Below are 26,451 nucleotides of genomic sequence, written 5' to 3' on the forward strand. Positions count from 1 at the left end.
AATACTTGTTTTTGTACATAGAAATTGCACAATTTAATTGCTGTAAATAACATTTAAAGACTGCTACCCAGATTGATGAAATCTGTTCGGCAGCTATGAGAGAGCGAGAGGCAAACAGCTGGCGATCACATTTCGTCAGTCCTTTTGTGCTCCTCGTTACTCATACAGCCTAGTATCCAGATCGACAAAAACCGTACGCCAGTCATGAGAGAGCGAGAGGCAAACAGCTGGCTTTTACTTTTCGTCGGGCCTTTTTGTCAAAAATACCAGAAAATTGCATAGCGTTGCCAATCTGCGGAAATGAACTTTGGGTGAACCCTAGCGAAAAGATTAAAAAATTTAATCTTTTGGCGTGCGCTTCTCACTGACCATTATAAGATATGGAGGGAAAAACTCAAAAACTCGGAAATGTCGATTGCTGGAGTTTACATGTGAGGACAAAATAACATTAATACTATCTGGGGTGCCTCTTGTCAGAGCAAAATGTTTTTTAGGTCAAGAATGTACGAAAAAACACAATAAAAGTGCAGCTATGAACTTTAAATTAGCATATTTATTTAAATTTAAATTGTTTTGTTTCTTAATTTCTTTGTACAGCGGCAGACTTGTCTTGCCAAGGTATTTGATAATATCTTTTAAAGGCTCCTTCCCGCAAATGCGATATTTGAATTTTAACTGCTTGTCAAGAAACCCAGCTGATTGACAGTACGACCGTTGCACGCTTAAATCTGATGATCTCTCGAAATTTTGGCAACACTGGAAAGATTAAAGTTTTTACGCTAGCATACTCGTTTGTCGATCTGAGTACTAGGCTTAAGCCCAATGTGGACAGGATAATCGTTAGTTGACTCGATAGGCAAATAGGGGGCAGTGTGTAGAGCACATTAATAGATTCTAACTCGATGGTCCAGCTGAGGATAACTTATATTTCCTAGAAAGATTTTCAAGTTTTCTCCGTAAACCTTTCCAGGAAAAGGTTTAATCCAGCTTTTCTATGTTCTTGGCCATTATATTTATTTTTAAAAGTAGTTATATAAAGTTGTACAAGACTGTGTGAAATAGCTTAAGACAAAAACTTTGTCATTAACGGTAGAAGGTAATTGTTTCTATTTCTAACTTTATTATGTTCAATTATATACATTTTTCAGCTCTCTAGTATATACTTCATGATTGGGTATTATGTGAATCTACTGACAGCAAGCAATAATATCGTACTGCAGTGGAAAATACCCTTAATGAGAATCGATTTAAAAACTTCATTTTAATCGATAGGAGGCGGCTTTCCTTAACTATTTTAACAATATATAAAAGTTTGAATATTATTATGGACATTGAATTGCCGTATGTAGTGGAATATGCCAAAAGTGGGAGAGCCTCTTGTAAAGGATGCAAATGTTCGATTCCCAAAAATAACCTTCGCATCGCTGTTATGGTTCAAGTAAGTTTCTATAGTGGCAGGCATATCTCAGCGTAATCAAGTAAGATTAAAAACAAACTCTACTGAATTTACGCGGGTTTTTAGTTAAAATTTGTTTGATCTCCGTATTGGCACAACCATATCTACACAAACATGCATACCCATGAAATATACTTTTACAGTGGACAAAAAGTTTAAGTACACTTCATACCTCAGTGCTTTTTGTAAAAAATATGTATTGAGACTTATCAAAATAATAATAATTAATAAACGTAATCTTTAGGATTTTGAATATACCAATATACACTCACTCGCATATCTCTGCGTACACCCCAAAAAAATTTCAAAATCTAACTTTGAACATTAATTGTTCGGCCATTTATGCATGTATTTTATTCATTCTTTTTTTAAACAAAACTATGGTTTATTGTCTTCATTGACGTAGAAATATTAGAAATATTCATCAGGGGGGTTATATTTTATTTTTAATTTTAAACCTAACACTACGAAAAAGTGTACGCGCAAAAGTCTGCGTACAGCAGTTTTCAACTTCGAGGAATGCAGGATTGTGCGATTTCCGTTAATTTTGTTGTCGCCGATCTACTTTAGAATGTCTAAAAATAGACATTACGCAGTTAAAATGAAACTTTTTCATTATAATAACGAGCATATTGCAACATGGAACAAAAAGGCAAGGAAATTTCTGTTGAGGAGTGGAAAATTATATTAAAAGGTTTTTGGATGGAAAATCTTATAGAGAAATTGTTGCTTTAGTTGGTAGAACCCACTCATCCATCCAAAGAGTGATAGATAACTACAACTCGGCTGGAAGTATCTTGCCAAAGGCTCGTTCTGGCCCGTCCGCTCTTGCTTATAATCCGCGAGCAGAGGAATATTATCAAATCTATTCAGCTCAACCCAAGGACGACAGCTCACCAGGCAAAGCTGAAGGTCGAGGATATATTTTCCAAAAGAGTTTCCGAAGATACTGTACGCCGGACCATAAAAAAGGCTGACTACCATAGCAGAGTCGCCCGCAAAAACCTCTCATATCGGAAGTCAATAGACATAAGCGCCTAACCTTTACTAATGAGTATATTTCCAAACACCAAGACTTCTGGAATAAAATTATATTTCCCGACGAAACTAAATTCTGCATATTTGGAATCAAGGGAAAGGTTTTGGTATGGAGGAAAAGCGGAGAAGCCTCAAATTAAGAAAATTTGGTTGGCACAGTAAAGCAAGGAGGAAGCGGAATAATGGTGTGGGGGTGAATGGCAGCAAGTGGCGTTGGAAAATTGGTATTTATCGAGTTAATAATGGATCAGAAAATCTATATTGACATATTAAAAAACAATTTAAAAGAAAGTGCTGAAAAATTAGGGCTCGAAAGTGAATGTTGGTTCCAACAAGACAACGACCCGAAGCATACGGCGCAGAATACCAAGCTTTGGCTGCTGTATAACGTCATAAATCAGCTGCGAACACCCTCCCAAAGTCCTGATCTAAGCCCAAATGAGCATTTTGGGATCTTCTTGAGAGGAAAATCCCAAGACACACGATAACATCTAAAAAATGCTCAAGAATGTGATTCTCGAGGAGGTAGGGGAAAATTACAGCAAATGAGACAAAAAAAAAGTGGATTCCATCCCGAGACGCCTTACGGAAGTTTTGCAGAGAAAAGAATACCCTACCAGTTACTAAAAATAATATTATTTATGTTTTAAACAGGTGTACGCAGACTTTTGGCTACATTTTTGGTAGTGTTAAGTTTAAAATTAAAAATAAAATATAAGACACTGTTGAATAATTAAAAAAAATAATACGTCAATGAAGACAATAAATTATAATTATGTTTTAAAAAAAGAATGGTGATTGAGATTTATGCATAAATGGCCGAATAATAATTAGATTTTAAACGTATTTTTTGGGGTTTAGTGAGATATACGAGGAGTATATATACTACGTCACTCCTTCGTGAACATTATATTCACAGAAATAAAAAAAAATGGCTAAAAACCCCACCGAAAAAAGTTTACGTACACTCGTCATCTCTCTGTTTCTTTGGAATTTCCCTTCCAAATCTAACGGTGTTCGTGAATTCTTCCTTCAGTCTACTTCTGATGCTTCCCTTTTTATCCATTTTAAGTTCATTTAATTTGATTTTGCTGGAGTGAGAGGTCAAGATGGGTCGAAGAAGCTAAATTTCACTTGAAAAGCTTACATTTATTTTAAAACATTATTTGGAAGAGAATATAGGATGCTTTAGAGGCCTCCATCCAGCGTGTAAACTAATATTAATTCCTACGGGAACTCTGGAACCTTCAAAGTAAAGCCAAGATTAGGTCGTCCCAAAAATTGACCGATAGGTGTGAACGCCAAATCCTGGGCTCAGTAAATGCCAATCCTAAAAATTCAGCACCAAAAATACAAAATGCAAAACAGTTCAGCCTCAAACTGTACGAAATGTGCTCCACAAGGAGGGGTACAACACACGAACACCTCGTAGAAAGGCTTTGATTTCCTTGGTAAATCGAAAAAGAGGCTGGATTTCGCATACAAATATGTAAACGAGCTGGAATCATTTTGGGACATCGTTATCTGGAGTGGTGAGTCAAAATGTAATATTTTTGGTTCAGATGGCTCGTGGCGGCGGTAACGTGATGGTCTGGGGGTGTGTTGGGACAGCTGGAGTTGGGAAACTTGTGTTTATAAACACTACAATGGACAAGCATCTATACCTCAAAATTTTAAAGGATAACCTTAAGGACAGCGCGACCCAGCTCCAGTTGAATGAGACTACATTTCTTTTTCAACAGGACAACGACCCTAAACACACCTCCCATTTGGTCAACGAGTGGCTACTCTACAACTGCAAGCAATTGCATACACCTCCACAGTCTCCAGATCTCAATTCCATTGAGCACGTTTGTAATTTGTTAGATAAAACGCTCAGAAAACACCAAATATAGACAAAAGAATGGGAAAAAATTGAAAAAAGGTGTACTTAAACTTTGTATACCTTTGCAGAAAGTATTATGATTTCAGTCAAAAGCTTGCAACGCAGTGAAGGAGACATTGCCGACCCTATAAAGTATATATATATATTCTTGATCAGCATCACCAGGAGAGTCGATCTGGCCATATCCGTCTGTCTGTCCGTTTCTTCGCAAACTAGTCCCTCAGTTTTAAAGCTATCTGCTTAAAACTTTCCCAAAAGTTGTCTTTCTATTGCAGGTATATAGTATATATAGTAGTATGCAGTATATAAGTCGGAAAAGCCGGGCGACTATATCATATAGCTCCCTTAGGAACAATCGGAAAAAAAAAATCAAACAAAATTAGAACTTTGTTGTTTTTAATTTTTTTTTTGTTATTTGGGATTTGGTAATATTTAAATATTATGATTGATGGTTTTAATTATGTTAAAATGGACAACAATATCATATAGCTGCACTAGAACGGATGTCAAAATGCAGTGCAAAATCGACATATTGTTTTTGGTAATATGGGCTTAAAAATCGAAAAGTAGTCGATTTGTAATAACTGCAAGGGTATATAAACTTTGGCTTGCAGAAGTTTGCTTCCTTTTTTGTTTGAAGTATTTTTACGATTTGTTTTTATAATCTTGTTATTTTATATAAAATATGGAAACAAGAAGACTTTTATGTTCTAAAAATATATAACCTACCAAACGGAAATAATTTGAAAATTGTACCTGTTTTAGTTAATATCGTTTTGAGTGCTTTAAGTTGCACAACTATGGTGTACTTAAACGCTTTTTGTCCACTGTATGTACATATGGATCACAACTTACTCGGTATCAAGTTGTTATCAATTTTAAAGTTAATTTGCCGATGGTATCAACAAATCTTAGAAGCAGGTACAGTGGCTTACAGTTTATTTCATGCAGATATTTATGTATGCATATACTTAAATACATTTTAAAGTGTGAATGTTTTGTAGTCCTATAAAATACTTGTTTTTGTACATAGAAATTGCACAATTTAATTGCTGTAAATAACATTTAAAGACTGCTACCCAGATTGATGAAATCTGTTCGGCAGCTATGAGAGAGCGAGAGGCAAACAGCTGGCGATCACATTTCGTCAGTCCTTTTGTGCTCCTCGTTACTCATACAGCCTAGTATCCAGATCGACAAAAACCGTACGCCAGTCATGAGAGAGAGCGAGAGGCAAACAGCTGGCTTTTACTTTTCGTCGGGCCTTTTTGTCAAAAATACCAGAAAATTGCATAGCGTTGCCAATCTGCGGAAATGAACTTTGGGTGAACCCTAGCGAAAAGATTAAAAAAATTTAATCTTTTGGCGTGCGCTTCTCACTGACCATTATAAGATATGGAGGGAAAAACTCAAAAAACTCGGAAATGTCGATTGCAGGAGTTTACATGTGAGGACAAAATAACATTAATACTATCTGGGGTGCCTCTTGTCAGAGCAAAATGTTTTTTAGGTCAAGAATGTACGAAAAAACACAATAAAAGTGCAGCTATGAACTTTAAATTAGCATATTTATTTAAATTTAAATTGTTTTGTTTCTTAATTTCTTTGTACAGCGGCAGACTTGTCTTGCCAAGGTATTTAATAATATCTTTTAAAGGCTCCTTCCCGCAAATGCGATATTTGAATTTTAACTGCTTGTCAAGAAACCCAGCTGATTGACAGTACGACCGTTGCACGCTTAAATCTGATGATCTCTCGAAATTTTGGTAACACTGGAAAGATTAAAGTTTTTACGCTAGCATACTCGTTTGTCGATCTGAGTACTAGGCTTAAGCCCAATGTGGACAGGATAATCGTTAGTTGACTCGATAGGCAAATAGGGGGCAGTGTGTAGAGCACATTAATAGATTCTAACTCGATGGTCCAGCTGAGGATAACTTATATTTCCTAGAAAGATTTTCAAGTTTTCTCCGTAAACCTTTCCAGGAAAAGGTTTAATCCAGCTTTTCTATGTTCTTGGCCATTATATTTATTTTTAAAAGTAGTTATATAAAGTTGTACAAGACTGTGTGAAATAGCTTAAGACAAAAACTTTGTCATTAACGGTAGAAGGTAATTGTTTCTATTTCTAACTTTATTATGTTCAATTATATACATTTTTCAGCTCTCTAGTATATACTTCATGATTGGGTATTATGTGAATCTACTGACAGCAAGCAATAATATCGTACTGCAGTGGAAAATACCCTTAATGAGAATCGATTTAAAAACTTCATTTTAATCGATAGGAGGCGGCTTTCCTTAACTATTTTAACAATATATAAAAGTTTGAATATTATTATGGACATTGAATTGCCGTATGTAGTGGAATATGCCAAAAGTGGGAGAGCCTCTTGTAAAGGATGCAAATGTTCGATTCCCAAAAATAACCTTCGCATCGCTGTTATGGTTCAAGTAAGTTTCTATAGTGGCAGGCATATCTCAGCGTAATCAAGTAAGATTAAAAACAAACTCTACTGAATTTACGCGGGCTTTTAGTTAAAATTTGTTTGATCTCCGTATTGGCACAACCATATCTACACAAACATGCATACCCATGAAATATACTTTTACAGTGGACAAAAAGTTTAAGTACACTTCATACCTCAGTGCTTTTTGTAAAAAATATGTATTGAGACTTATCAAAATAATAATAATTAATAAACGTAATCTTTAGGATTTTGAATATACCAATATATATACTACGTCACTCCTTCGTGAACATTATATTCACAGAAATAAAAAAAAAATGGCTAAAAACCCCACCGAAAAAAGTTTACGTACACTCGTCATCTCTCTGTTTCTTTGGAATTTCCCTTCCAAATCTAACGGTGTTCGTGAATTCTTCCTTCAGTCTACTTCTGATGCTTCCCTTTTTATCCATTTTAAGTTCATTTAATTTGATTTTGCTGGAGTGAGAGGTCAAGATGGGTCGAAGAAGCTAAATTTCACTTGAAAAGCTTACATTTATTTTAAAACATTATTTGGAAGGAAAAGATTTTTGAGGATGCTTTAGAGGCCTCCATCCAGCGTGTAAACTAATATTAATTCCTACGGGAACTCTGGAACCTTCAAAGTAAAGCCAAGATTAGGTCGTCCCAAAAATTGACCGATAGGTGTGAACGCCAAATCCTGGGCTCAGTAAATGCCAATCCTAAAAATTCAGCACCAAAAATACAAAATGCAAAACAGTTCAGCCTCAAACTGTACGAAATGTGCTCCACAAGGAGGGGTACAACACACGAACACCTCGTAGAAAGGCTTTGATTTCCTTGGTAAATCGAAAAAAGAGGCTGGATTTCGCATACAAATATGTAAACGAGCTGGAATCATTTTGGGACATCGTTATCTGGAGTGGTGAGTCAAAATGTAATATTTTTGGTTCAGATGGCTCCCAAAAAATAAGGATGAAGTTTAAAAAATTAACACCAAAAGTTAAGCGTGGCGGCGGTAACGTGATGGTCTGGGGGTGTGTTGGGACAGCTGGAGTTGGGAAACTTGTGTTTATAAACACTACAATGGACAAGCATCTATACCTCAAAATTTTAAAGGATAACCTTAAGGACAGCGCGACCCAGCTCCAGTTGAATGAGACTACATTTCTTTTTCAACAGGACAACGACCCTAAACACACCTCTCATTTGGTCAACGAGTGGCTACTCTACAACTGCAAGCAATTGCATACACCTCCACAGTCTCCAGATCTCAATTCCATTGAGCACGTTTGTAATTTGTTAGATAAAACGCTCAGAAAACACCAAATATAGACAAAAGAATGGGAAAAAATTGAAAAAAGGTGTACTTAAACTTTGTATACCTTTGCAGAAAGTATTATGATTTCAGTCAAAAGCTTGCAACGCAGTGAAGGAGACATTGCCGACCCTATAAAGTATATATATATATTCTTGATCAGCATCACCAGGAGAGTCGATCTGGCCATATCCGTCTGTCTGTCCGTTTCTTCGCAAACTAGTCCCTCAGTTTTAAAGCTATCTGCTTAAAACTTTCCCAAAAGTTGTCTTTCTATTGCAGGTATATAGTATATATAGTAGTATGCAGTATATAAGTCGGAAAAGCCGGGCGACTATATCATATAGCTCCCTTAGGAACAATCGGAAAAAAAAATCAAACAAAATTAGAACTTTGTTGTTTTTAATTTTTTTTTGTTATTTGGGATTTGGTAATATTTAAATATTATGATTGATGGTTTTAATTATGTTAAAATGGACAACAATATCATATAGCTGCACTAGAACGGATGTCAAAATGCAGTGCAAAATCGACATATTGTTTTTGGTAATATGGGCTTAAAAATCGAAAAGTAGTCGATTTGTAATAACTGCAAGGGTATATAAACTTTGGCTTGCAGAAGTTTGCTTCCTTTTTTGTTTGAAGTATTTTTACGATTTGTTTTTATAATCTTGTTATTTTATATAAAATATGGAAACAAGAAGACTTTTATGTTCTAAAAATATATAACCTACCAAACGGAAATAATTTGAAAATTGTACCTGTTTTAGTTAATATCGTTTTGAGTGCTTTAAGTTGCACAACTATGGTGTACTTAAACGCTTTTTGTCCACTGTATGTACATATGGATCACAACTTACTCGGTATCAAGTTGTTATCAATTTTAAAGTTAATTTGCCGATGGTATCAACAAATCTTAGAAGCAGGTACAGTGGCTTACAGTTTATTTCATGCAGATATTTATGTATGCATATACTTAAATACATTTTAAAGTGTGAATGTTTTGTAGTCCTATAAAATACTTGTTTTTGTACATAGAAATTGCACAATTTAATTGCTGTAAATAACATTTAAAGACTGCTACCCAGATTGATGAAATCTGTTCGGCAGCTATGAGAGAGCGAGAGGCAAACAGCTGGCGATCACATTTCGTCAGTCCTTTTGTGCTCCTCGTTACTCATACAGCCTAGTATCCAGATCGACAAAAACCGTACGCCAGTCATGAGAGAGAGCGAGAGGCAAACAGCTGGCTTTTACTTTTCGTCGGGCCTTTTTGTCAAAAATACCAGAAAATTGCATAGCGTTGCCAATCTGCGGAAATGAACTTTGGGTGAACCCTAGCGAAAAGATTAAAAAAATTTAATCTTTTGGCGTGCGCTTCTCACTGACCATTATAAGATATGGAGGGAAAAACTCAAAAAACTCGGAAATGTCGATTGCTGGAGTTTACATGTGAGGACAAAATAACATTAATACTATCTGGGGTGCCTCTTGTCAGAGCAAAATGTTTTTTAGGTCAAGAATGTACGAAAAAACACAATAAAAGTGCAGCTATGAACTTTAAATTAGCATATTTATTTAAATTTAAATTGTTTTGTTTCTTAATTTCTTTGTACAGCGGCAGACTTGTCTTGCCAAGGTATTTGATAATATCTTTTAAAGGCTCCTTCCCGCAAATGCGATATTTGAATTTTAACTGCTTGTCAAGAAACCCAGCTGATTGACAGTACGACCGTTGCACGCTTAAATCTGATGATCTCTCGAAATTTTGGTAACACTGGAAAGATTAAAGTTTTTACGCTAGCATACTCGTTTGTCGATCTGAGTACTAGGCTTAAGCCCAATGTGGACAGGATAATCGTTAGTTGACTCGATAGGCAAATAGGGGGCAGTGTGTAGAGCACATTAATAGATTCTAACTCGATGGTCCAGCTGAGGATAACTTATATTTCCTAGAAAGATTTTCAAGTTTTCTCCGTAAACCTTTCCAGGAAAAGGTTTAATCCAGCTTTTCTATGTTCTTGGCCATTATATTTATTTTTAAAAGTAGTTATATAAAGTTGTACAAGACTGTGTGAAATAGCTTAAGACAAAAACTTTGTCATTAACGGTAGAAGGTAATTGTTTCTATTTCTAACTTTATTATGTTCAATTATATACATTTTTCAGCTCTCTAGTATATACTTCATGATTGGGTATTATGTGAATCTACTGACAGCAAGCAATAATATCGTACTGCAGTGGAAAATACCCTTAATGAGAATCGATTTAAAAACTTCATTTTAATCGATAGGAGGCGGCTTTCCTTAACTATTTTAACAATATATAAAAGTTTGAATATTATTATGGACATTGAATTGCCGTATGTAGTGGAATATGCCAAAAGTGGGAGAGCCTCTTGTAAAGGATGCAAATGTTCGATTCCCAAAAATAACCTTCGCATCGCTGTTATGGTTCAAGTAAGTTTCTATAGTGGCAGGCATATCTCAGCGTAATCAAGTAAGATTAAAAACAAACTCTACTGAATTTACGCGGGCTTTTAGTTAAAATTTGTTTGATCTCCGTATTGGCACAACCATATCTACACAAACATGCATACCCATGAAATATACTTTTACAGTGGACAAAAAGTTTAAGTACACTTCATACCTCAGTGCTTTTTGTAAAAAATATGTATTGAGACTTATCAAAATAATAATAATTAATAAACGTAATCTTTAGGATTTTGAATATACCAATATATATACTACGTCACTCCTTCGTGAACATTATATTCACAGAAATAAAAAAAAAATGGCTAAAAACCCCACCGAAAAAAGTTTACGTACACTCGTCATCTCTCTGTTTCTTTGGAATTTCCCTTCCAAATCTAACGGTGTTCGTGAATTCTTCCTTCAGTCTACTTCTGATGCTTCCCTTTTTATCCATTTTAAGTTCATTTAATTTGATTTTGCTGGAGTGAGAGGTCAAGATGGGTCGAAGAAGCTAAATTTCACTTGAAAAGCTTACATTTATTTTAAAACATTATTTGGAAGGAAAAGGATGCTTTAGAGGCCTCCATCCAGCGTGTAAACTAATATTAATTCCTACGGGAACTCTGGAACCTTCAAAGTAAAGCCAAGATTAGGTCGTCCCAAAAATTGACCGATAGGTGTGAACGCCAAATCCTGGGCTCAGTAAATGCCAATCCTAAAAATTCAGCACCAAAAATACAAAATGCAAAACAGTTCAGCCTCAAACTGTACGAAATGTGCTCCACAAGGAGGGGTACAACACACGAACACCTCGTAGAAAGGCTTTGATTTCCTTGGTAAATCGAAAAAGAGGCTGGATTTCGCATACAAATATGTAAACGAGCTGGAATCATTTTGGGACATCGTTATCTGGAGTGGTGAGTCAAAATGTAATATTTTTGGTTCAGATGGCTCCCAAAAAATAAGGATGAAGTTTAAAAAATTAACACCAAAAGTTAAGCGTGGCGGCGGTAACGTGATGGTCTGGGGGTGTGTTGGGACAGCTGGAGTTGGGAAACTTGTGTTTATAAACACTACAATGGACAAGCATCTATACCTCAAAATTTTAAAGGATAACCTTAAGGACAGCGCGACCCAGCTCCAGTTGAATGAGACTACATTTCTTTTTCAACAGGACAACGACCCTAAACACACCTCTCATTTGGTCAACGAGTGGCTACTCTACAACTGCAAGCAATTGCATACACCTCCACAGTCTCCAGATCTCAATTCCATTGAGCACGTTTGTAATTTGTTAGATAAAACGCTCAGAAAACACCAAATATAGACAAAAGAATGGGAAAAAATTGAAAAAAGGTGTACTTAAACTTTGTATACCTTTGCAGAAAGTATTATGATTTCAGTCAAAAGCTTGCAACGCAGTGAAGGAGACATTGCCGACCCTATAAAGTATATATATTCTTGATCAGCATCACCAGGAGAGTCGATCTGGCCATATCCGTCTGTCTGTCCGTTTCTTCGCAAACTAGTCCCTCAGTTTTAAAGCTATCTGCTTAAAACTTTCCCAAAAGTTGTCTTTCTATTGCAGGTATATAGTAGTATGCAGTATATAAGTCGGAAAAGCCGGGCGACTATATCATATAGCTCCCTTAGGAACAATCGGAAAAAAAAAATCAAACAAAATTAGAACTTTGTTGTTTTTAATTTTTTTTTTGTTATTTGGGATTTGGTAATATTTAAATATTATGAAATGATGGTTTTAATTATGTTAAAATGGACAACAATATCATATAGCTGCACTAGAACGGATGTCAAAATGCAGTGCAAAATCGACATATTGTTTTTGGTAATATGGGCTTAAAAATCGAAAAGTAGTCGATTTGTAATAACTGCAAGGGTATATAAACTTTGGCTTGCAGAAGTTTGCTTCCTTTTTTGTTTGAAGTATTTTTACGATTTGTTTTTATAATCTTGTTATTTTATATAAAATATGGAAACAAGAAGACTTTTATGTTCTAAAAATATATAACCTACCAAACGGAAATAATTTGAAAATTGTACCTGTTTTAGTTAATATCGTTTTGAGTGCTTTAAGTTGCACAACTATGGTGTACTTAAACGCTTTTTGTCCACTGTATGTACATATGGATCACAACTTACTCGGTATCAAGTTGTTATCAATTTTAAAGTTAATTTGCCGATGGTATCAACAAATCTTAGAAGCAGGTACAGTGGCTTACAGTTTATTTCATGCAGATATTTATGTATGCATATACTTAAATACATTTTAAAGTGTGAATGTTTTGTAGTCCTATAAAATACTTGTTTTTGTACATAGAAATTGCACAATTTAATTGCTGTAAATAACATTTAAAGACTGCTACCCAGATTGATGAAATCTGTTCGGCAGCTATGAGAGAGCGAGAGGCAAACAGCTGGCGATCACATTTCGTCAGTCCTTTTGTGCTCCTCGTTACTCATACAGCCTAGTATCCAGATCGACAAAAACCGTACGCCAGTCATGAGAGAGAGCGAGAGGCAAACAGCTGGCTTTTACTTTTCGTCGGGCCTTTTTGTCAAAAATACCAGAAAATTGCATAGCGTTGCCAATCTGCGGAAATGAACTTTGGGTGAACCCTAGCGAAAAGATTAAAAAAATTTAATCTTTTGGCGTGCGCTTCTCACTGACCATTATAAGATATGGAGGGAAAAACTCAAAAAACTCGGAAATGTCGATTGCAGGAGTTTACATGTGAGGACAAAATAACATTAATACTATCTGGGGTGCCTCTTGTCAGAGCAAAATGTTTTTTAGGTCAAGAATGTACGAAAAAACACAATAAAAGTGCAGCTATGAACTTTAAATTAGCATATTTATTTAAATTTAAATTGTTTTGTTTCTTAATTTCTTTGTACAGCGGCAGACTTGTCTTGCCAAGGTATTTGATAATATCTTTTAAAGGCTCCTTCCCGCAAATGCGATATTTGAATTTTAACTGCTTGTCAAGAAACCCAGCTGATTGACAGTACGACCGTTGCACGCTTAAATCTGATGATCTCTCGAAATTTTGGTAACACTGGAAAGATTAAAGTTTTTACGCTAGCATACTCGTTTGTCGATCTGAGTACTAGGCTTAAGCCCAATGTGGACAGGATAATCGTTAGTTGACTCGATAGGCAAATAGGGGGCAGTGTGTAGAGCACATTAATAGATTCTAACTCGATGGTCCAGCTGAGGATAACTTATATTTCCTAGAAAGATTTTCAAGTTTTCTCCGTAAACCTTTCCAGGAAAAGGTTTAATCCAGCTTTTCTATGTTCTTGGCCATTATATTTATTTTTAAAAGTAGTTATATAAAGTTGTACAAGACTGTGTGAAATAGCTTAAGACAAAAACTTTGTCATTAACGGTAGAAGGTAATTGTTTCTATTTCTAACTTTATTATGTTCAATTATATACATTTTTCAGCTCTCTAGTATATACTTCATGATTGGGTATTATGTGAATCTACTGACAGCAAGCAATAATATCGTACTGCAGTGGAAAATACCCTTAATGAGAATCGATTTAAAAACTTCATTTTAATCGATAGGAGGCGGCTTTCCTTAACTATTTTAACAATATATAAAAGTTTGAATATTATTATGGACATTGAATTGCCGTATGTAGTGGAATATGCCAAAAGTGGGAGAGCCTCTTGTAAAGGATGCAAATGTTCGATTCCCAAAAATAACCTTCGCATCGCTGTTATGGTTCAAGTAAGTTTCTATAGTGGCAGGCATATCTCAGCGTAATCAAGTAAGATTAAAAACAAACTCTACTGAATTTACGCGGGCTTTTAGTTAAAATTTGTTTGATCTCCGTATTGGCACAACCATATCTACACAAACATGCATACCCATGAAATATACTTTTACAGTGGACAAAAAGTTTAAGTACACTTCATACCTCAGTGCTTTTTGTAAAAAATATGTATTGAGACTTATCAAAATAATAATAATTAATAAACGTAATCTTTAGGATTTTGAATATACCAATATATATACTACGTCACTCCTTCGTGAACATTATATTCACAGAAATAAAAAAAAAATGGCTAAAAACCCCACCGAAAAAAGTTTACGTACACTCGTCATCTCTCTGTTTCTTTGGAATTTCCCTTCCAAATCTAACGGTGTTCGTGAATTCTTCCTTCAGTCTACTTCTGATGCTTCCCTTTTTATCCATTTTAAGTTCATTTAATTTGATTTTGCTGGAGTGAGAGGTCAAGATGGGTCGAGGAAGCTAAATTCCACTTGAAAAGCTTACATTTATTTTAAAACATTATTTGGAAGGAAAAGGATGCTTTAGAGGCCTCCATCCAGCGTGTAAACTAATATTAATTCCTACGGGAACTCTGGAACCTTCAAAGTAAAGCCAAGATTAGGTCGTCCCAAAAATTGACCGATAGGTGTGAACGCCAAATCCTGGGCTCAGTAAATGCCAATCCTAAAAATTCAGCACCAAAAATACAAAATGCAAAACAGTTCAGCCTCAAACTGTACGAAATGTGCTCCACAAGGAGGGGTACAACACACGAACACCTCGTAGAAAGGCTTTGATTTCCTTGGTAAATCGAAAAAGAGGCTGGATTTCGCATACAAATATGTAAACGAGCTGGAATCATTTTGGGACATCGTTATCTGGAGTGGTGAGTCAAAATGTAATATTTTTGGTTCAGATGGCTCCCAAAAATAAGGATGAAGTTTAAAAAATTAACACCAAAAGTTAAGCGTGGCGGCGGTAACGTGATGGTCTGGGGGTGTGTTGGGACAGCTGGAGTTGGGAAACTTGTGTTTATAAACACTACAATGGACAAGCATCTATACCTCAAAATTTTAAAGGATAACCTTAAGGACAGCGCGACCCAGCTCCAGTTGAATGAGACTACATTTCTTTTTCAACAGGACAACGACCCTAAACACACCTCCTCATTTGGTCAACGAGTGGCTACTCTACAACTGCAAGCAATTGCATACACCTCCACAGTCTCCAGATCTCAATTCCATTGAGCACGTTTGTAATTTGTTAGATAAAACGCTCAGAAAACACCAAATATAGACAAAAGAATGGGAAAAAATTGAAAAAAAGGTGTACTTAAACTTTGTATACCTTTGCAGAAAGTATTATGATTTCAGTCAAAAGCTTGCAACGCAGTGAAGGAGACATTGCCGACCCTATAAAGTATATATATTCTTGATCAGCATCACCAGGAGAGTCGATCTGGCCATATCCGTCTGTCTGTCCGTTTCTTCGCAAACTAGTCCCTCAGTTTTAAAGCTATCTGCTTAAAACTTTCCCAAAAGTTGTCTTTCTATTGCAGGTATATAGTATATATAGTAGTATGCAGTATATAAGTCGGAAAAGCCGGGCGACTATATCATATAGCTCCCTTAGGAACAATCGGAAAAAAAAAATCAAACAAAATTAGAACTTTGTTGTTTTTAATTTTTTTTTTGTTATTTGGGATTTGGTAATATTTAAATATTATGAAATGATGGTTTTAATTATGTTAAAATGGACAACAATATCATATAGCTGCACTAGAACGGATGTCAAAATGCAGTGCAAAATCGACATATTGTTTTTGGTAATATGGGCTTAAAAATCGAAAAGTAGTCGATTTGTAATAACTGCAGGGGTATATAAACTTTGGCTTGCAGAAGTTTGCTTCCTTTTTTGTTTGAAGTATTTTTACTATTTGTTTTTATAATCTTGTTATTTTATATAAAATATGGAAACAAGAAGACTTTTATGTTCTAAAAATATATAACCTACCAAACGGAAATAATTTGAAAATTGTACCTGTTTTAGTTAATATCGTTTTGAGTGCTTTAAGTTGCACAACTATGGTGTACTTAAACGCTTTTTGTCCACTGTATGTACATATGGATCACAACTTACTCGGTATCAAGTTGTTATCAATTTTAAAGTTAATTTGCCGATGGTATCAACAAATCTTAGAAGCAGGTACAGTGGCTTACAGTTTATTTCATGCAGATATTTATGTATGCATATACTTAAATACATTTTAAAGTGTGAATGTTTTGTAGTCCTATAAAATACTTGTTTTTGTACATAGAAATTGCACAATTTAATTGCTGTAAATAACATTTAAAGACTGCTACCCAGATTGATGAAATCTGTTCGGCAGCTATGAGAGAGCGAGAGGCAAACAGCTGGCGATCACATTTCGTCAGTCCTTTTGTGCTCCTCGTTACTCATACAGCCTAGTATCCAGATCGACAAAAACCGTACGCCAGTCATGAGAGAGAGCGAGAGGCAAACAGCTGGCTTTTACTTTTCGTCGGGCCTTTTTGTCAAAAATACCAGAACCCTAGCGAAAAGATTAAAAAATTTAATCTTTTGGCGTGCGCTTCTCACTGACCATTATAAGATATGGAGGGAAAAACTCAAAAAACTCGGAAATGTCGATTGCAGGAGTTTACATGTGAGGACAAAATAACATTAATACTATCTGGGGTGCCTCTTGTCAGAGCAAAATGTTTTTTAGGTCAAGAATGTACGAAAAAACACAATAAAAGTGCAGCTATGAACTTTAAATTAGCATATTTATTTAAATTTAAATTGTTTTGTTTCTTAATTTCTTTGTACAGCGGCAGACTTGTCTTGCCAAGGTATTTGATAATATCTTTTAAAGGCTCCTTCCCGCAAATGCGATATTTGAATTTTAACTGCTTGTCAAGAAACCCAGCTGATTGACAGTACGACCGTTGCACGCTTAAATCTGATGATCTCTCGAAATTTTGGTAACACTGGAAAGATTAAAGTTTTTACGCTAGCATACTCGTTTGTCGATCTGAGTACTAGGCTTAAGCCCAATGTGGACAGGATAATCGTTAGTTGACTCGATAGGCAAATAGGGGGCAGTGTGTAGAGCACATTAATAGATTCTAACTCGATGGTCCAGCTGAGGATAACTTATATTTCCTAGAAAGATTTTCAAGTTTTCTCCGTAAACCTTTCCAGGAAAAGGTTTAATCCAGCTTTTCTATGTTCTTGGCCATTATATTTATTTTTAAAAGTAGTTATATAAAGTTGTACAAGACTGTGTGAAATAGCTTAAGACAAAAACTTTGTCATTAACGGTAGAAGGTAATTGTTTCTATTTCTAACTTTATTATGTTCAATTATATACATTTTTCAGCTCTCTAGTATATACTTCATGATTGGGTATTATGTGAATCTACTGACAGCAAGCAATAATATCGTACTGCAGTGGAAAATACCCTTAATGAGAATCGATTTAAAAACTTCATTTTAATCGATAGGAGGCGGCTTTCCTTAACTATTTTAACAATATATAAAAGTTTGAATATTATTATGGACATTGAATTGCCGTATGTAGTGGAATATGCCAAAAGTGGGAGAGCCTCTTGTAAAGGATGCAAATGTTCGATTCCCAAAAATAACCTTCGCATCGCTGTTATGGTTCAAGTAAGTTTCTATAGTGGCAGGCATATCTCAGCGTAATCAAGTAAGATTAAAAACAAACTCTACTGAATTTACGCGGGCTTTTAGTTAAAATTTGTTTGATCTCCGTATTGGCACAACCATATCTACACAAACATGCATACCCATGAAATATACTTTTACAGTGGACAAAAAGTTTAAGTACACTTCATACCTCAGTGCTTTTTGTAAAAAATATGTATTGAGACTTATCAAAATAATAATAATTAATAAACTTAATCTTTAGGATTTCGAATATACAATTATATATACTACGTCACTCCTTCGTGAACATTATATTCACAGAAATAAAAAAAAAATGGCTAAAAACCCCACCGAAAAAAGTTTACGTACACTCGTCATCTCTCTTTTTCTTTGGAATTTCCCTTCCAAATATAACGGTGTTCGTGAATTCTTCCTTCAGTCTACTTCTGATGCTTCCCTTTTTATCCATTTTAAGTTCATTTAATTTGATTTTGCTGGAGTGAGAGGTCAAGATGGGTCGAAGAAGCTAAATTCCACTTGAAAAGCTTACATTTATTTTAAAACATTATTTGGAAGGAAAAGGATGCTTTAGAGGCCTCCATCCAGCGTGTAAACTAATATTAATTCCTACGGGAACTCTGGAACCTTCAAAGTAAAGCCAAGATTAGGTCGTCCCAAAAATTGACCGATAGGTGTGAACGCCAAATCCTGGGCTCAGTAAATGCCAATCCTAAAAATTCAGCACCAAAAATACAAAATGCAAAACAGTTCAGCCTCAAACTGTACGAAATGTGCTCCACAAGGAGGGGTACAACACACGAACACCTCGTAGAAAGGCTTTGATTTCCTTGGTAAATCGAAAAAGAGGCTGGATTTCGCATACAAATATGTAAACGAGCTGGAATCATTTTGGGACATCGTTATCTGGAGTGGTGAGTCAAAATGTAATATTTTTGGTTCAGATGGCTCCCAAAAATAAGGATGAAGTTTAAAAATTAACACCAAACGTTAAGCGTGGCGGCGGTAACGTGATGGTCTGGGGGTGTGTTGGGACAGCTGGAGTTGGGAAACTTGTGTTTATAAACACTACAATGGACAAGCATCTATACCTCAAAATTTTAAAGGATAACCTTAAGGACAGCGCGACCCAGCTCCAGTTGAATGAGACTACATTTCTTTTTCAACAGGACAACGACCCTAAACACACCTCCCATTTGGTCAACGAGTGGCTACTCTACAACTGCAAGCAATTGCATACACCTCCACAGTCTCCAGATCTCAATTCCATTGAGCACGTTTGTAATTTGTTAGATAAAACGCTCAGAAAACACCAAATATAGTCAAAAGAATGGGAAAAAATTGAAAAAAGGTGTTACTTAAACTTTGTATACCTTTGCAGAAAGTATTATGATTTCAGTCAAAAGCTTGCAACGCAGTGAAGGAGACATTGCCGACCCTATAAAGTATATATATTCTTGATCAGCATCACCAGGAGAGTCGATCTGGCCATATCCGTCTGTCTGTCCGTTTCTTCGCAAACTAGTCCCTCAGTTTTAAAGCTATCTGCTTAAAACTTTCCCAAAAGTTGTCTTTCTATTGCAGGTATATAGTATATATAGTAGTATGCAGTATATAAGTCGGAAAAGCCGGGCGACTATATCATATAGCTCCCTTAGGAACAATCGGAAAAAAAAAATCAAACAAAATTAGAACTTTGTTGTTTTTAATTTTTTTTTTGTTATTTGGGATTTGGTAATATTTAAATATTATGAAATGATGGTTTTAATTATGTTAAAATGGACAACAATATCATATAGCTGCACTAGAACGGATGTCAAAATGCAGTGCAAAATCGACATATTGTTTTTGGTAATATGGGCTTAAAAATCGAAAAGTAGTCGATTTGTAATAACTGCAAGGGTATATAAACTTTGGCTTGCAGAAGTTTGCTTCCTTTTTTGTTTGAAGTATTTTTACGATTTGTTTTTATAATCTTGTTATTTTATATAAAATATGGAAACAAGAAGACTTTTATGTTCTAAAAATATATAACCTACCAAACGGAAATAATTTGAAAATTGTACCTGTTTTAGTTAATATCGTTTTGAGTGCTTTAAGTTGCACAACTATGGTGTACTTAAACGCTTTTTGTCCACTGTATGTACATATGGATCACAACTTACTCGGTATCAAGTTGTTATCAATTTTAAAGTTAATTTGCCGATGGTATCAACAAATCTTAGAAGCAGGTACAGTGGCTTACAGTTTATTTCATGCAGATATTTATGTATGCATATACTTAAATACATTTTAAAGTGTGAATGTTTTGTAGTCCTATAAAATACTTGTTTTTGTACATAGAAATTGCACAATTTAATTGCTGTAAATAACATTTAAAGACTGCTACCCAGATTGATGAAATCTGTTCGGCAGCTATGAGAGAGCGAGAGGCAAACAGCTGGCGATCACATTTCGTCAGTCCTTTTGTGCTCCTCGTTACTCATACAGCCTAGTATCCAGATCGACAAAAACCGTACGCCAGTCATGAGAGAGAGCGAGAGGCAAACAGCTGGCTTTTACTTTTCGTCGGGCCTTTTTGTCAAAAATACCAGAAAATTGCATAGCGTTGCCAGTCTGCGGAAATGAACTTTGGGTGAACCCTAGCGAAAAGATTAAAAAATTTTGGCGTGCGCTTCTCACTGACCATTATAAGATATGGAGGGAAAAACTCAAAAAACTCGGAAATGTCGATTGCAGGAGTTTACATGTGAGGACAAAATAACATTAATACTATCTGGGGTGCCTCTTGTCAGAGCAAAATGTTTTTTAGGTCAAGAATGTACGAAAAAACACAATAAAAGTGCAGCTATGAACTTTAAATTAGCATATATTATTTAAATTTAAATTGTTTTGTTTCTTAATTTCTTTGTACAGCGGCAGACTTGTCTTGCCAAGGTATTTGATAATATCTTTTAAAGGCTCCTTCCCGCAAATGCGATATTTGAATTTTAACTGCTTGTCAAGAAACCCAGCTGATTGACAGTACGACCGTTGCACGCTTAAATCTGATGATCTCTCGAAATTTTGGTAACACTGGAAAGATTAAAGTTTTTACGCTAGCATACTCGTTTGTCGATCTGAGTACTAGGCTTAAGCCCAATGTGGACAGGATAATCGTTAGTTGACTCGATAGGCAAATAGGGGGCAGTGTGTAGAGCACATTAATAGATTCTAACTCGATGGTCCAGCTGAGGATAACTTATATTTCCTAGAAAGATTTTCAAGTTTTCTCCGTAAACCTTTCCAGGAAAAGGTTTAATCCAGCTTTTCTATGTTCTTGGCCATTATATTTATTTTTAAAAGTAGTTATATAAAGTTGTACAAGACTGTGTGAAATAGCTTAAGACAAAAACTTTGTCATTAACGGTAGAAGGTAATTGTTTCTATTTCTAACTTTATTATGTTCAATTATATACATTTTTCAGCTCTCTAGTATATACTTCATGATTGGGTATTATGTGAATCTACTGACAGCAAGCAATAATATCGTACTGCAGTGGAAAATACCCTTAATGAGAATCGATTTAAAAACTTCATTTTAATCGATAGGAGGCGGCTTTCCTTAACTATTTTAACAATATATAAAAGTTTGAATATTATTATGGACATTGAATTGCCGTATGTAGTGGAATATGCCAAAAGTGGGAGAGCCTCTTGTAAAGGATGCAAATGTTCGATTCCCAAAAATAACCTTCGCATCGCTGTTATGGTTCAAGTAAGTTTCTATAGTGGCAGGCATATCTCAGCGTAATCAAGTAAGATTAAAAACAAACTCTACTGAATTTACGCGGGCTTTTAGTTAAAATTTGTTTGATCTCCGTATTGGCACAACCATATCTACACAAACATGCATACCCATGAAATATACTTTTACAGTGGACAAAAAGTTTAAGTACACTTCATACCTCAGTGCTTTTTGTAAAAAATATGTATTGAGACTTATCAAAATAATAATAATTAATAAACGTAATCTTTAGGATTTCGAATATACCAATATATATACTACGTCACTCCTTCGTGAACATTATATTCACAGAAATAAAAAAAAAATGGCTAAAAACCCCACCGAAAAAAGTTTACGTACACTCGTCATCTCTCTGTTTCTTTGGAATTTCCCTTCCAAATCTAACGGTGTTCGTGAATTCTTCCTTCAGTCTACTTCTGATGCTTCCCTTTTTATCCATTTTAAGTTCATTTAATTTGATTTTGCTGGAGTGAGAGGTCAAGATGGGTCGAGGAAGCTAAATTCCACTTGAAAAGCTTACATTTATTTTAAAACATTATTTGGAAGGAAAGTTATTGGCAGGATGCTTTAGAGGCCTCCATCCAGCGTGTAAACTAATATTAATTCCTACGGGAACTCTGGAACCTTCAAAGTAAAGCCAAGATTAGGTCGTCCCAAAAATTGACCGATAGGTGTGAACGCCAAATCCTGGGCTCAGTAAATGCCAATCCTAAAAATTCAGCACCAAAAATACAAAATGCAAAACAGTTCAGCCTCAAACTGTACGAAATGTGCTCCACAAGGAGGGGTACAACACACGAACACCTCGTAGAAAGGCTTTGATTTCCTTGGTAAATCGAAAAAGAGGCTGGATTTCGCATACAAATATGTAAACGAGCTGGAATCATTTTGGGACATCGTTATCTGGAGTGGTGAGTCAAAATGTAATATTTTTGGTTCAGATGGCTCCCAAAAAATAAGGATGAAGTTTAAAAAATTAACACCAAACGTTAAGCGTGGCGGCGGTAACGTGATGGTCTGGGGGTGTGTTGGGACAGCTGGAGTTGGGAAACTTGTGTTTATAAACACTACAATGGACAAGCATCTATACCTCAAAATTTTAAAGGATAACCTTAAGGACAGCGCGACCCAGCTCCATTTGAATGAGACTACATTTCTTTTTCAACAGGACAACGACCCTAAACACACCTCCCATTTGGTCAACGAGTGGCTACTCTACAACTGCAAGCAATTGCATACACCTCCACAGTCTCCAGATCTCAATTCCATTGAGCACGTTTGTAATTTGTTAGATAAAACGCTCAGAAAACACCAAATATAGTCAAAAGAATGGGAAAAAATTAAAAAAAAGGTGTACTTAAACTTTGTATACCACACCTCCTATTTGGTCAACGAGTGGCTACTCTACAACTGCAAGCAATTGCATACACCTCCCTTCCAGTTTTAAAAAACCAAGATAGTCAAAGAATGAAAAATCAAAAAGGTGTACTTAAACTTTGTATACCTTTGCAGAAAGTATTATGATTTCAGTCAAAAGTTTGCAACGCAGTGAAGGAGACATTGCCGACCCTATAAAGTATATATATTCTTGATCAGCATCACCAGGAGAGTCGATCTGGCCATATCCGTCTGTCTGTCCGTTTCTTCGCAAACTAGTCCCTCAGTTTTAAAGCTATCTGCTTAAAACTTTCCCAAAAGTTGTCTTTCTATTGCAGGTAGTATATAAGTCGGAAAAGCCGGGCGACTATATCATATAGCTCCCTTAGGAACAATCGGAAAAAAAAATCAAACAAAATTAGAACTTTGTTGTTTTTAATTTTTTTTTTTGTTATTTGGGATTTGGTAATATTTAAATATTATGAAATGATGGTTTTAATTATGTTAAAATGGACAACAATATCATATAGCTGCACTAGAACGGATGTCAAAATGCAGTGCAAAATCGACATATTGTTTTTGGTAATATGGGCTTAAAAATCGAAAAGTAGTCGATTTGTAATAACTGCAAGGGTATATAAACTTTGGCTTGCAGAAGTTTGCTTCCTTTTTTGTTTGAAGTATTTTTACGATTTGTTTTTATAATCTTGTTATTTTATATAAAATATGGAAACAAGAAGACTTTTATGTTCTAAAAATATATAACCTACCAAACGGAAATAATTTGAAAATTGTACCTGTTTTAGTTAATATCGTTTTGAGTGCTTTAAGTTGCACAACTATGGTGTACTTAAACGCTTTTTGTCCACTGTATGTACATATGGATCACAACTTACTCGGTATCAAGTTGTTATCAATTTTAAAGTTAATTTGCCGATGGTATCAACAAATCTTAGAAGCAGGTACAGTGGCTTACAGTTTATTTCATGCAGATATTTATGTATGCATATACTTAAATACATTTTAAAGTGTGAATGTTTTGTAGTCCTATATGTCCTATAGTCCTAAAAATACTTGTTTTTGTACATAGAAATTGCACAATTTAATTGCTGTAAATAACATTTAAAGACTGCTACCCAGATTGATGAAATCTGTTCGGCAGCTATGAGAGAGCGAGAGGCAAACAGCTGGCGATCACATTTCGTCAGTCCTTTTGTGCTCCTCGTTACTCATACAGCCTAGTATCCAGATCGACAAAAACCGTACGCCAGTCATGAGAGAGAGCGAGAGGCAAACAGCTGGCTTTTACTTTTCGTCGGGCCTTTTTGTCAAAAATACCAGAAAATTGCATAGCGTTGCCAGTCTGCGGAAATGAACTTTGGGTGAACCCTAGCGAAAAGATTAAAAAATTTAATCTTTTGGCGTGCGCTTCTCACTGACCATTATAAGATATGGAGAGAAAAACTCAAAAAACTCGGAAAAGTCGATTGCAGGAGTTTACATGTGAGGACAAAATAACATTAATACTATCTGGGGTGCCTCTTGTCAGAGCAAAATGTTTTTTAGGTCAAGAATGTACGAAAAAACACAATAAAAGTGCAGCTATGAACTTTAAATTAGCATATAATTATCAGTAAATTAAAAAAAACAACTTTTAAATTTAAATTGTTTTGTTTTTTAATTTCTTTGTACAGCGGCAGACTTGTCTTGCCAAGGTATTTGATAATATCTTTTAAAGGCTCCTTCCCGCAAATACGATATTTGAATTTAAACTGCTTGTCAAGAAACCCAGCTGATTGACAGTACGACCGTTGCACGCTTAAATCTGATGATCTCTCGAAATTTTGGTAACACTGGAAAGATTAAAGTTTTTACGCTAGCATACTCGTTTGTCGATCTGAGTACTAGGCTTAAGCCCAATGTGGACAGGATAATCGTTAGTTGACTCGATAGGCAAATAGGGGGCAGTGTGTAGAGCACATTAATAGATTCTAACTCGATGGTCCAGCTGAGGATAACTTATATTTCCTAGAAAGATTTTCAAGTTTTCTCCGTAAACCTTTCCAGGAAAAGGTTTAATCCAGCTTTTCTATGTTCTTGGCCATTATATTTATTTTTAAAAGTAGTTATATAAAGTTGTACAAGACTGTGTGAAATAGCTTAAGACAAAAACTTTGTCATTAACGGTAGAAGGTAATTGTTTCTATTTCTAACTTTATTATGTTCAATTATATACATTTTTCAGCTCTCTAGTATATACTTCATGATTGGGTATTATGTGAATCTACTGACAGCAAGCATAATATCGTACTGCAGTGGAAAATACCCTTAATGAGAATCGATTTAAAAACTTCATTTTAATCGATAGGAGGCGGCTTTCCTTAACTATTTTAACAATATATAAAAGTTTGAATATTATTATGGACATTGAATTGCCGTATGTAGTGGAATATGCCAAAAGTGGGAGAGCCTCTTGTAAAGGATGCAAATGTTCGATTCCCAAAAATAACCTTCGCATCGCTGTTATGGTTCAAGTAAGTTTCTATAGTGGCAGGCATATCTCAGCGTAATCAAGTAAGATTAAAAACAAACTCTACTGAATTTACGCGGGCTTTTAGTTAAAATTTGTTTGATCTCCGTATTGGCACAACCATATCTACACAAACATGCATACCCATGAAATATACTTTTACAGTGGACCAAAAAGTTTAAGTACACTTCATACCTCAGTGCTTTTTGTAAAAAATATGTATTGAGACTTATCAAAATAATAATAATTAATAAACGTAATCTTTAGGATTTCGAATATACCAATATATATACTACGTCACTCCTTCGTGAACATTATATTCACAGAAATAAAAAAAAATGGCTAAAAACCCCACCGAAAAAAGTTTACGTACACTCGTCATCTCTCTGTTTCTTTGGAATTTCCCTTCCAAATCTAACGGTGTTCGTGAATTCTTCCTTCAGTCTACTTCTGATGCTTCCATTTTTATCCATTTTAAGTTCATTTAATTTGATTTTGCTGGAGTTGAGAGGTCAAGATGGGTCGAAGAAGCTAAATTTCACTTGAAAAGCTTACATTTATTTTAAAACATTATTTGGAAGGAAAAGGATGCTTTAGAG

At 35.3% G+C, this 26,451-nt stretch overlaps 1 long non-coding RNA gene across 3 annotated transcripts; it reads left to right on the forward strand.

Annotated features, from left to right (window-relative positions):
- Positions 1–796: 796 nt before the first annotated feature.
- On the forward strand, positions 797–25,616 carry LOC123037483. Of its 3 annotated transcripts, none has more exons than XR_006417515.1 (6): positions 797–1,438; positions 6,544–6,833; positions 10,338–10,627; positions 14,112–14,401; positions 17,851–18,140; positions 21,626–22,440. It is a non-coding gene; the product is annotated as an uncharacterized LOC123037483 (long non-coding RNA). The 3 variants fall into 3 exon arrangements; XR_006417516.1 differs by lacking the exon at positions 797–1,438 and adding an exon at positions 25,568–25,616 and having other exon boundaries at positions 6,156–6,833; positions 21,626–21,915; XR_006417514.1 differs by lacking the exon at positions 797–1,438 and having other exon boundaries at positions 6,156–6,833.
- The last annotated feature ends 835 nt before the right edge of the window (positions 25,617–26,451 follow it).

The sequence above is a fragment of the Drosophila rhopaloa genome, unplaced genomic scaffold (genome assembly GCF_018152115.1).
Source record: "Drosophila rhopaloa isolate 14029-0021.01 unplaced genomic scaffold, ASM1815211v1 contig_166, whole genome shotgun sequence".
Classification (NCBI taxonomy): Eukaryota; Metazoa; Arthropoda; class Insecta; order Diptera; family Drosophilidae; genus Drosophila; species Drosophila rhopaloa.